This window comes from Lissotriton helveticus, chromosome 2_1 (assembly GCF_964261635.1).
Source record: "Lissotriton helveticus chromosome 2_1, aLisHel1.1, whole genome shotgun sequence".
Lineage (NCBI taxonomy): Eukaryota > Metazoa > Chordata > Amphibia > Caudata > Salamandridae > Lissotriton > Lissotriton helveticus.
In genome coordinates, this window is record NC_136059.1 from 896779042 (window position 1) to 896792509 (window position 13468).

Genomic DNA, 13468 nt, shown 5'->3' on the forward strand with positions numbered 1-13468 from the left:
AAATACCGGTCGGTAACGGCCGAAATCGGCTGTTACCGACCGGTATTTGCCTTCCTACATCTAGCCCCAGAAAAATACCATTACAACATAGTGAGGGTCTTACCAGGTGGGGTAAATGAATGAATGAATGAGATGATTTTATAAAGCGCGCATTACCCGAGGGTGTCTTAGCGCTGAGCAGATTCAGTCCAGAAAGAAAGAGGGGGTCATGGGATTTACGGGGTGGGGGAGAGGAAAAGACCAGGCGGCCTCCTTAACTCAATGTGGAAACAGCCAGGGCTTCAGCTGCTTCCTGAACACCTGCAGCGCCGGCTGTGCACGGAGAGCCAGGGAGAGAGAGTTCCATAGTTTTCCTCCCTGATAGGCTAGCGTTCTGCCACCCTTGTTGGCTCGTTTGATTCTAGGAACTGTAACCATAAATGCGGAGCTTGATCTAAGGCTCCTGCTGGGCACATAAATGCCCACTGTTCTGAGTTTTAAGCATGAAAACGAGGCATAGCATGAGCAATTGTTTTTCAACACACAGGGCCTGATTCAGAGTTGACTTACACTTTTGAGTAATTTACACTTTCTGAGTAAGTTAACCACTTTTTGCTTTTTTACAAAATCTCGGTGCAAGTTACTAATAAAAAAACAGTAGTAAGCTCTGCATCACACATGGCCAACCACAGATACTGCAAAAGCCTGCAGAAAATAATGGAGGTTAGAAATTAAAATAAAACCCTAAAGGAAATAATGGTGAATGGAATCATATTATTCAAAAATGATAAATATATATATAAATATATGTAATGTTAACAAAATTAAATTGCATATATTTATGATTTGATTTACAAATATTTTAATACCCTATTTTGAATGTAAAAATTAAGCTAACAATAATATTAATAACATGTAGCTAAATGTATGTAATTTAATTTTGTCCATCACTTTTAATGATCCTTATTATAAAATAAAATAAAAATTCTCGTTAGGTGGGCATTTATTTTTTGTGTAAACTACGTAAAAAGAATTTAAATTTAACTTTAATATATTCCATTAGTTAAATATTAGTGCCAAAAAATTACTTCAATAGTGATTTTTATGTGTTCTACATAAAAATAAATATATGAAGTGTATTTACATTAAGATTTATTAGAAAAATGTTTTTAATATTTACTTTCAAGTTCTAGATTTTGTTTAAAGTTCCCCTATGCTTTATAGCAGGGAAACTCACCAGTCAGGAGGAGGTATCTCTGCAAATAGAATATAGGGAAATATAAAAAAAGTTTATCTAACTCAAAACTAAATATTAAAAGTATTTTAACTGTAAATATGTGCTCCTTTGCTATGCACTGATTATGACGTCACATATTATATCACTTACAACATGATTCATAGCAACATTTATAACATCACTGGGTACAAGATTTGCATGGGGGCTGCGAGTTATAGTTACATTAGGGCATGAGTTTCAGTACTTGAGATAACTATAACTTTATATATATATATATATATATATATATACACAGAGAGAGAGAGAGACAGAGAGAGAGGTCATGAAGATATATAAGGTACAAGGTTAAGTGTTGTACACCTATATTTATCTATATATTCTTTCATTGTAGAACAATGTTCATATTCTGATCCCATACCCTCCGGGTCATCTCTGCGCTTATACCCATGGTCCCCTATTGTTTATAATGTCTTGTCTAGAAGTTATGGAAACGGTAAATTAAAATTAAATATTGAAACAAAAGTGTAGTTTTCCCTGTTACCCACTCCCCATTGGTGCAGTGAGCAATCACTTATAGTGAAAAGAATTTGCAGGTGAAACCCATCAGCAGTCTAGTTGTTGGGTACTGTACCCACTTGTAACGTGTGCTTCCTGGCAGTCACACAGTTTAATCCAAGCTAGTTCACTCAGCTTTTTATCCTTCTGAGTTCAAAACTGGAGAAAGTGCCTTGAGGCAATTTAGTTTGTCATGTAGTTACCTGTACTATACAAGTGTACTAATAATTTTTTTAAAGTATGGTTGCACCGTAAAAGTACAACAACATTTAATGAAGACCGCCAGGATTCACACAGCACCATTGGGGAGACTTTGGTATTTTACCTTGTTGGGAGCCCAGTCCGCATTGACTGCCTCTGCCCATCGGATTGACTGTGTGCTGATTCTGGCAGTAGCTGCACGAGGGGACCAAGGGAAACGGCCGTGGACTTTCTCCGGTTCCATGACTGCGCGCCTACCACCACCTACCTGTTTACCAGCACGAACATACCGTTTGACTCACTCCCCCACGCCACCCGCCCGGACTGACCGCTACAGTGCATTTTGGGACTTGGTGTTCTTCATTTTACACAAACTTCCAAGGGTGTGTCAACTACTTAAGAGGGAGGAGATCCAGGTGCTGGGAGGTATTTCACGCAGGAAGGAGTCATGTGGGGAAGGACATGCCACAGTGATTGGGCGCTGAAGAAGGCCGATAAGCCGAAATGCATTTGCCACCACTGGGAACCTGCGATTAAAGCGAGCTGTTTGCCCTGAACTCCCCTTTGCCTCTGAGTTCTTCTTTTGAGGTAACTTCTCCGTCATATATTCTGCGCCTGCCTGCGACGCAGTACAGAAGGCCCTGCTACAACAAAGTGTCCCGGAGCAAAGTCTGGCATCACGCTGCTTCCAGCACCATTTGTGAATCGAGGGATCGATAGCTCCGAAGACCGCCAGGATTCACACAGCACCATTGGGGAGACTTTGGTATTTTACCTTGTTGGGAGCCCAGTCCGCATTGACTGCCTCTGCCCATCGGATTGACTGTGTGCTGATTCTGGCAGTAGCTGCACGAGGGGACCAAGGGAAACGGCCGTGGACTTTCTCCGGTTCCATGACTGCGCGCCTATCACCACCTACCCGTTTACCAGCACAAACCTACCGTTTGACTCACTCCCCCACGCCACCCGCCCGGACTGACCGCTACAGTGCATTCTGGGACTTGGTGTTCTTCATTTTACACAAACTTCCAAGGGTGTGTCAACTACTTAAGAGGGAGGAGATCCAGGTGCTGGGAGGTATTTCACGCAGGAAGGAGTCATTTGGGGAAGGACATGCCACAGTGATTGGGCGCTGAAGAAGACCGATAAGCCGAAATGCATTCGCCGCCACTGGGAGCCTGCGATTAAAGCGAGCTGTTTGCCCTGAACTCCCCTTGGCCTCTGAGTTCTTCTTTTGAGGTAACTTCTCCCTCATATATTCTGCGCCTGCCTGCGACACAGTACAGAAGGCCCTGCTACAACAAAGTGTCCCGGAGCAAAGTCTGGCATCACGCTGCTTGCAGCACCATTTGTGAATCGAGGGATCGATAGCTCCGAAGACCGCCAGCATTCACACAGCACCATTGGGGAGACTTTGGTATTTTACCTTGTTGGGAGCCCAGTCCGCATTGACTGCCTCTGCCCATCGGATTGACTGTGTGCTGATTCTGGCAGTAGCTGCACGAGGGGACCAAGGGAAACGGCCGTGGACTTTCTCAGGTTCCATGACTGCGCGCCTACCACCACCTACCTGTTTACCAGCACGAACCTACCGTTTCACTCACTCCCCCACGCACCCGCCCGGACTGACCGCTACAGTGCATTCTGGGACTTGGTGTTCTTCATTTTATACGAACTTCCAAGGGTGTGTCAACTACTTAAGAGGGAGGAGATCCAGGTGCTGGGAGGTATTTCACGCAGGAAGGAGTCATTTGGGGAAGGACATACCACAGTGATTGGGCGCTGAAGAAGGCCGATAAGCCGAAATGCATTCGCCGCCACTGGAAACCTGCGATTAAAGCGAGCTGTTTGCCCTGAACTCCCCTTGGCCTCTGAGTTCTTCTTTCGAGGTAACTTCTCCGTTATATATATATATATATATATATATATATATATATATATATATATATATATATATATATATATATATATATTACCTACTGGCAGTCGCCAGTAGGTAGTTATAGTTAGGATTGTTTTCCATAGGAAATCCGCAACATTCTATTGGGAATAACTTTGGCGCCGGTGGACGAATTTTCGCGAATTTCGCAAAGAAGATGGCCAGCTCCGCTCTGCTCCTTCCCTGAAAATTTGGGGGGGATTCGTGAATTGGGGGCTGAGATAAAAGGGGGTCCCAAAACGTGTTTTCCCCATGTTAATTTCCATAGGGCGGTTGGACTCACTTTTAGCCCGAACGGCTGAATGGATTTCCACCAAACTTGGCAAAATTGTAGGGACTGGTAGCCCGATGTGCCTTTGCTATGTCTCAAGATATGTGCTCCAGAGGATTTTGAGTAATTTAGGTTCAAAAAAATATATATATCTATAAGCGCGCCCCAGTACGCGCACCGGGGAGGGCACCCTGCGCGCTACGCGAGTACGTGAGCTGACAGCTGAATTGCTCTCGGGTCTCTGTCAATAATCCAAACAGTCCGGAGCGGCTGCCATCTTGTGTCTCGGTAGGATCGAGACACAAGAGGTGGCAAAAACAAAGGGGGAAATGACCATAAGGGGGCAGGGTGGACCCCCCCTGACCCCCTAGGTTTGATGTGGGGGCCATAAAAGGGCCTCGCGGGGCAAAAAAAAAAAAATTCGATCTTCGCGGGGGGAGCGCCCGGTACGAGTACCGGGGAGCGTACCATGAGGAAAACCCAGTGAAACAGTCAAATAATAATTGAAAGTGCTTAGAGGTAGGGTAGCTCTGAATAGAGTTGTTGTGTTGTGTGGGTGATTTAGGTACCAACATGTAGGTACCAATGCAGAGTCTTAAATTCAATGTACACCTTCTTTTCTGTAGATATCTTGCATGTTGTTACAGAAGTTATTGTAGTATATGGAATCCATACCATAGTCTGTCAGGAAAGCAGAAACAGATCCTTTAAGGACTCCCTGAGAAAGCCTAGGGGATCATGGGTAGTCTACCCTGCTCCCGTATGATGTTTTAAAATTGCACAGTATACTGTAAGTATCACTTTATATTATAATCATTTTGGTACTAGTTCATGAATTACATATAAAAATGAATAATGTTTCAGACAATTTTTAATTATTAAATACAAATTTATTGGTTAGAATTTTCATAGTTTAATAAAACTTCCAGCATCAGATGATCTGGAATCTCCTCAAAATTGCATGCTTCAATATCTTGTAAACAGTCAATAAATTGTTGGTCCAGAGACTCATCCATAAAATCCACGTCAACATAATCTTCAAGAACAATCTCTACATCAGTAATTTCGAAAGAAATATTGTTGATTTCTTGTTCTCTTTCCATTTTTTTGTTGTAAATTGCATAAAAAAATAACTATATCAGTAGGGTTAGGGCACTGTTGGGTTTAAGTTCAGAGAGGTACTTCTGAGTTTTTAACAGTGAAGTTATCTTTGGGCAGTGTATGGTATCAGGAAGGAAGTAGAAATATTAAAAAGTGTATGTGAGGAAGCCTAAGTAAATTCATAATTATACCAGAGAAGCCTAACTTAATCTATAACTATAATAGAGAAGCCTATCTTAATCTATAACTATAACAGAGGGACAGTAAATAACTATCAGAAAACGTTTTTACAAATTAACTTAAAGTGCCCCTTACAAGTTAACAACTTACCTTATATAAAGGTGATGAAGATAAATGAGAAAATCCTTTAAAGGTGTACCTCAGGTAGTTGTAGTCAAAATGGCTGTGTTTCCCTCTCATTTTTCATTTATATTCATGTACATAACCAATCAAATGTCAGGAAATAAAAGTAGAAAATGAAAGTAACATTTTAATTGGTTGTAAATTCTAACACTTCATATGTGTTTTTGTCATGTAATTTACCTCAGGATATTTAGACAGGGCTACAGCCCAAATGGCTCAATGGTATTCCATCAAATTTGGGAAAATGGTAGGGACTGGTATGTAGTAGGACCTATTCTATATTTGGTGAAAGTCTCTTCAGTGGTTTTCATGTAAATTAACTTTAAAAATTTTTTGGGAGCGCTTACCAGTGCACGCCCCGGTATGCGTACCGGCAGCGCTACGGGAGTCCTCCATCTTGTGTTTTGGTAGATTTGAGACACAAGATGGAGGACAAACAACATTGGGAATGGGTAAAAGGGGGCATGGTAGACACCCCCTGACCCCCTAGGTTTTCTGAGGGGGGCTTAGGAGGACCATATAGGCCCAATTTTTTTTTTTTTTACATTTTTCGCATGGGGAGCGCCCGGTACGCGTACCGGGGAGCGTACTTTGGTGAAAATTAGTGAAAAAAGTTAGAGTAAAATAATCATTTCGAGTGATCAGAGGTAGGGTAGCCCTGAAAAGAGCTTTTGGGTTCTGTGGCTGATTTAGGTACCTACAAGTAGGTTCCAATGCACAGTCTTAAATTCAGGAGGAATATTCTATTCCCCTCATCTGAGAAGTGCACACCATCTCCTCTGTAGATATCTTGCATGTTGTAACGCAAGTTATTGTTGTATATTGAACCCATTCCATAGTCTCTCATGTAAGCAGAAACAGATTTATTCACATGTTTCCGTGCTTTCTCAAATTGTGGACAAAATTGGTTAGACCACTTCCATTTCTGTCTTTGACATATATTGGAATATACCAAGGCAGTTTGTGGAAAAAGTGTCATCAATTGCCCAAAGGTGTCCTTTAAAACCATTTCCAGACCTACCCCAGTCAAAGTGCCTAGGTCATTTCCACCACAGTGCAAAATTATGAGGTCAGGGTGTGGCAGATGGTAAAAGGTTTTCACCAATGGTATCAATTGATGACATCTCAATCCTCTTTGGCCAATCCACTTGATGTCTACATTTGGTAAATCAAGGTTGTGAAAATTTCTGATAGCTGCATACCTTTGAGCCCAGTGGATGTAGCTATGTCCAATAATCCAGACAGAATACATGGTGAGAGGAGGTTCTGGTGCAGTCAGATGAAGTGTGGGAATGAAATGGTAGTTGGAACAGTAGGAGTTTGCAAAAAAAAACTGTGGAGTTTCAGTGCTCTTGAATCACAAGAAATGATTGGTGGATTGAGATAGTTGAAAACTGAAAGTTAGGGTGCATGGTTCTGTTCTGTGAAAGAAGTAATTTGAATGGTTAAGAAAAAGTCATTTAAAGAAACATTGCACCGGATAAGCTGGTGTATTGAGAAGCCAAACATCCTTGCTGAGTTCATTTGCAACATTGTAGAATAAACTTTTAAACCTGAGAAGTCAGTGAGGAGGGAGTTGCTATGGTAACAGGTAGAAAGGGCTGAGGGGGGGAAGGGGGTTGGTTTGAAAATAGAGAGGGAAGAGTTTTGATTGGTTAACATGAGGGATATGTGTGTAGAATTAGAAATTTTCTGTGCCATTCATGGTTGCAGTGCCTGGAGTACATACCTTTTGCTCTGCTAAAGAAATATTGGTGTGTGTGTCTGACACTGTTCTCAATCTCCCAAAGCATTTGTAAAGGTGAGTAATGATTCATTTAATATAGATAGAGACTTGTATACTCCACGGAGAAGATTTGGAAGCAAATTGTGGTTTTTTAATGTGACTTTTTTTCATGTTTTTTTAACATGCTTGATAAAAAGTTGTTGCTGGAAAGAGGAATTGTATTTTGTAAAAATGTGAAGTTTCAGTAGTGACCTGGAATGCTTGTACATATAACCTGCGCTTTGTTTCTAAAATGTTATTTAAAAAACGATTTTGGGGCAAATCAATGTCTTTTACATTTTTGAGAAGGAATAAATAGTGTCTGGGTGATTAAATAAATATATTTGAACCTTTCACAATCATGTCACTTGTGTTACCTCAGATTAGGAAGCACATTGAGCTTTTTTCCTGTTGGTTTGTGTCATGTTTTTTGATAATGCTTGGTATCAACATTTGCAAGATAGAGGATTTGTATTTTGTGAAATAGTGAGGTTTCAGTAGTGAAATTGAATGCTTGTACATAGGACCTGCGCTCTGTTTCTAAAATGTTATTCAAAAAACGATTTTGGGGCAAATCAATGGCTTTTACATTTTTGAGAAGGAATACATAGTGTCTGGATGATTAAATAAATATATTTGAACCTTTCACAATCATGTCACTTGTGTTACCCCAGATTATGAAGCACATTGAGCTTCTTTGCTGTTGGTTTGTGTCATGTTTTTTGATAATGCTTGGTAGGAATGTTTGCAAGAGAGAGGAAATGTATTTTGTAAAATAGTGAGGTTTCAGTAGTGACCTGGAATGCTTGTACATAGGACCTGCGCTCTGTTTCTTAAATCTTATTTATAAAACGATTTTGGGGCAAATGAATGGCTTTTACATTTTTGAGAAGGAATAAATAGTGTCTGCATGGTTAAATAAATATATTTGAACCTTTCAAAATCATGTCACTTGTGTTACCTCAGATTAGGAAGCACATTGAGCTTCTTTGCTGTTGGTTTGTGTCATGTTTTTTGATAATGCTTGGTATCAACATTTGCAAGATAGAGGATTTGTATTTTGTGAAATAGTGAGGTTTCAGTAGTGAAATTGAATGCTTGTACATAGGACCTGCGCTCTGTTTCTAAAATGTTATTCAAAAAACGATTTTGGGGCAAATCAATGGCTTTTACATTTTTGAGAAGGAATACATAGTGTCTGGATGATTAAATAAATATATTTGAACCTTTCACAATCATGTCACTTGTGTTACCCCAGATTATGAAGCACATTGAGCTTCTTTGCTGTTGGTTTGTGTCATGTTTTTTGATAATGCTTGGTAGGAATGTTTGCAAGAGAGAGGAAATGTATTTTGTAAAATAGTGAGGTTTCAGTAGTGACCTGGAATGCTTGTACATAGGACCTGCGCTCTGTTTCTTAAATCTTATTTATAAAACGATTTTGGGGCAAATGAATGGCTTTTACATTTTTGAGAAGGAATAAATAGTGTCTGCATGGTTAAATAAATATATTTGAACCTTTCAAAATCATGTCACTTGTGTTACCTCAGATTAGGAAGCACATTGAGCTTCTTTGCTGTTGGTTTGTGTCATGTTTTTTGATAATGCTTGGTATCAACATTTGCAAGATAGAGGATTTGTATTTTGTGAAATAGTGAGGTTTCAGTAGTGAAATTGAATGCTTGTACATAGGACCTGCGCTTGTTTCTAAAATGTTATTCAAAAAACGATTTTGGGGCAAATCAATGGCTTTTACATTTTTGAGAAGGAATACATAGTGTCTGGATGATTAAATAAATATATTTGAACCTTTCACAATCATGTCACTTGTGTTACCTCAGATTAGGAAGCACATTGAGCTTCTTTGCTGTTGGTTTGTGTCATGTTTTTTTGATAATGCTTAGTAGGAATGTTTGCAAGAGAGAGGAAATGTATTTTGTAAAATAGTGAGGTTTCAGTAGTGACCTGGAATGCTTGTACATAGGACCTGCGCTCTGTTTCTTAAATCTTATTTATAAAACGATTTTGGGGCAAATGAATGGCTTTTACATTTTTGAGAAGGAATAATTAGTGTCTGCATGATTAAATAAATATATTTGAACCTTTCACAATCATGTCACCTGTGTTACCTCAGATTAGGAAGCACATTGAGCTTCTCTGCTGTTGGTTTGTGTCATGTTTTTTGATAATGCTTGGTAACAACATTTGCAAGATAGAGGATTTGTATTTTGTGAAATAGTGAGGTTTCAGTAGTGAAATTGAATGCTTGTACATAGGACCTGCGCTCTGTTTCTAAAATTTTATTTAAAAAACGATTTTGCAGCTAATGAATGGCTTCTATATTTTTGAGAAGGAATAAATAGTGTCTGCAAGATTAAATAAATACATTTGAACCTTTTACAATTATGTCACCTGTGTTTTCTCAGATTAGGAAGTAGATTGTGCAGATAAGGTGAGGCTTGTCCAGGGGTGGAAAGGATTTGAGGCCTGTGTCCACGAGTGCAGTGGAGAGGACTCACCTCCTCTGACCCTTGGACAAGCCTCACCTCATCTGTGCCCCTTAAACAGGCCTCAATATATTGGGTATAATTGATGGTAACAGGGTGCAGATGAGATGAGGCGTGACCAGTGGTGTAGATGAGCTGAGGCCTGTCTAGGGGTGGAGATGAGTTGAGGTCTATTCAGGGTTGCAGCTGAGGTGAGGATTGTCCAGGGGTGCAGATGAGGTGATGCCTGTGTTGAAGAGTGTAGTGCAAGAGAGGTCTGTCCAGGGGTGCAAAGGAGGTGAGGGTTGTGTCTAAGAGTGCAGTGGGGGATAGGCTTCATGAAGTCCAGTCCAGTGTACTCTTAGACACAGGCCTCACCACCTATGCTCCCCAGGAGAGGCCTCTCTCCCACTATAGTCTTGAACACAGGTGTCACCTCCTCTGAACCTCTGGACAATCCTTAAGTCATCTGCAACTCTAAATCGTTTTTTAAAGAGGCCTAAAGGTGACATCATTGTGAAAAATTCAAAAATATTTATTTAATCATGCAGACACTATTTATTCCTTCTAAAAAATGTAAAAGTCATTCATTTGCCCTTTAATCGTTTTTATATTAACATTAAGGAAACTGAGTACAGGTTATATGTACAAGCATTCCATTTCACTACTGAAACTTCTGTTTTTTACAAAATACAATTCCTGTATGCAGCAGAAAATTTTAATGAAGCATTATGAAAAAAATAACAGAAAGCAACAATAAAAAAAAAACACAATGTGATTCCTAATATGAGGAAACACACCTGACAAGATTGCAAAAGGTGCAGCGGAGGTGAAGAAAGTCGAAATGGCTTTCATGATTGTGAAATTTGCTGAGGAGATGAGGTCTGTGTGTAAGAGTGCAGTGGGAGAGACGCTTTATGAAGTCCTGTCCACTGCACTCTTGGACACAGGCCTCACCTCCTGTGCTCCCCTGGACAGGCCTCACCTCATCTGCACTCCTGGTTAGGACTCACCTCATCTGCACCCCTGGACAGGCCTCATCTCATCTACACCCCTGGACAGGTATGTAACATCTGCATCCTGTTATCATTAATTTTACCAAAAAATGTAAGGCCTGTCCTGGACACACGGAGGAGGTGAGGCTTGTTCAAGGGTCAGAGGAGGTGAGTTCTGTCCATTGCACTCTTGGACATAGGCCTAACCTCCTCTGCACCCCTGGACACAGGCCTCACCTCATGTGCACAATCTGTTTACTAATCTGAGGAAACACAGGTGACATGATTGTGAAATGTGCTAATATTTTTTTTTAATCATGTAGATACTATCTAATCCTTGTCAATAATGTAAAACCAATTCATGTGCCCGAATTCTTTTTTTAAAATAACATTTAAAAAACTGAGAAAAGGTCATATGTATAAGTATTTCATTACAGTACTGAAACCTCGCTCATTTACAAAATACAATTCCTTTATGCACCAATATTTCTTTACTAAGTATTATCAAGAATGTATAAGTCTCTCTTATATTCTCTTCCTGACTTACTGTATTTTTCCACCTGTCCCCTTCTAACACCCTCTTTCTGACTTATTCTTTTTTACATCCTGACTCTGTGTTACACTCTCTTACACTCTCTCTTTGACTTATTTTCTCTTACACCCTGTGTTTGATTTATTCCCTCTCTCTCATTACTCCTTGTTACATCCTCTCTCTGATTTAGTTCCTCTTACACCCTCTATCAAACTTAGTCTCTCTCTCTACCTTTTACAGCCTCTCTCTGTTTTAGTCTCTTTTACATCCTCTCCCCTTCTAACACCCTCTCTCTGTCTTACATCCTCTTACACCCTCTCTCTGTCTTACACCCTGTTATATCCTTTTTCTGACTTATTCCCTTTGTCCCTTTCTTTGACTGACACCCTCTCCTTATTACATCCTTTTTCTGTCTTACAACATATTATACACTCTTTCTGTCTTACTCCTTCTCTATGTTTTACTCCCTCTACCTGTTTCTTTGTCTGACTCTCTCTGTCTTTTTGTGTTAGTTCCTCTAGCTCTTTTTCTCTGTCTTAATCCTAGTTACATAGTTGTTGTGATATAAACTTAGATATGTTGTAAAGTAGTGTTTATATCGTTTGCTTATTGTCATTGCTTTGTTCTTTGGTAATAGTGGTCTAAAATGTGTTATCTTTTTTCTTTAACACAGATTGAAATCAAGATTTGCATAGTAAGGAAATATGCCCTCAAGGCAGAGGAGAAGAAAAGATGTCAAGCGGAAAAAATCAAAACAGCAACGGAATTAAAGCACTCCTCTACAACAAATACTTCAAAAGACAGGAAAAAAGCTCCTGGAAAGACAACTAAGTGGTTCCCAGATTCAGGAAGGCTCGAGCGGGAGGTAGATCCTTTGAGGTGGCAGCTGCTATACTGTGGAATACTCTTCCGGTGGAGATTAGACACATCACTGAACTCCTTCCTTTTAGAAAAATGATTAAAACCTGGCTATTTCCCAAGGCAACGGCCTGATGATCGCACTCCTTGTTTGTTCTTTCCGTCTCCTCTGACCTTTTCAGCGCCAGGATGCCTGCAATGGTGACAGTTCACGCTTTACAAGTTTGTTAAATAAATAAATAAATAATTTATTTCGGAACATATGTACATAAAAAAAAAATGTTGATGAGAATGTGAATAAACAGAAGGAGAGAGCAAATTTGAAGAGGAAGGAGAAGCCCCCCAAAAATGTTACTATTGCAGCAGGAGAGAATAATATGTATAGGAATAGAAGGCAAAACCAATTTAGGGACATTCGTAAACGAATGTTTCGCAATAGGGTAGTTTTAAATTTGTTAAAAAACATTAAGAAAGGTAAACAGAGAGCTGCTTCTTACAAGAAAAAGAAAAATATAGGGAAAACTGTTGATCAGGCTTTTGAAGGTAAGAAAAAATTCTTTATTTTAGTAATCAATAGAATTAGGACACTTAACAAGGCAAATGATGTTTTCAAATCAAACAGTAGATGCAAAAGAGTAATTAATCGGACTAATTTTTGTAAAGTTTTTTCTGGAGAATGGATGCATAGTTCAAGTTGTGAGCCATTTTTTAATGAGGAGAGTTACTTCCAGGAGAATGATTTGGTGCATGCAGTTGACACCAGTGGTCGAGCATATGAGATGATAGACGGTTGTCCGATTGAAAAAGAGAAACTTGTGTCTAGAGATGCAGAGGAGGTGTTAGCTGATGAAGTTTTAGGGAGACCTACTAAGGGCCCTGTGTACACTTGGAAATGTAGTAGTATTTGTAGTGTGCGACAGGATTCAATTGATTTGCTTCGTAATTTCTTACGGACATATAGTAAGAAAAGTCTAAAACAGAAAATGAAGAACTGAATTAGATGTGAAGAAAATTTGTGAAGAAATTGAGTTAAGTTACTTTGGTCAAAAAGAGGACAGTGTAGAAATTGACACAGTAATAGAAGGTAATGTGGAAGACAATGTACAGATTTCAAGTATAGAAAAGTTTGACCAGGAAATTACCAAGTTTAAGGTGAAATCAAGTGAAATGCCTAATTTTACCTGTG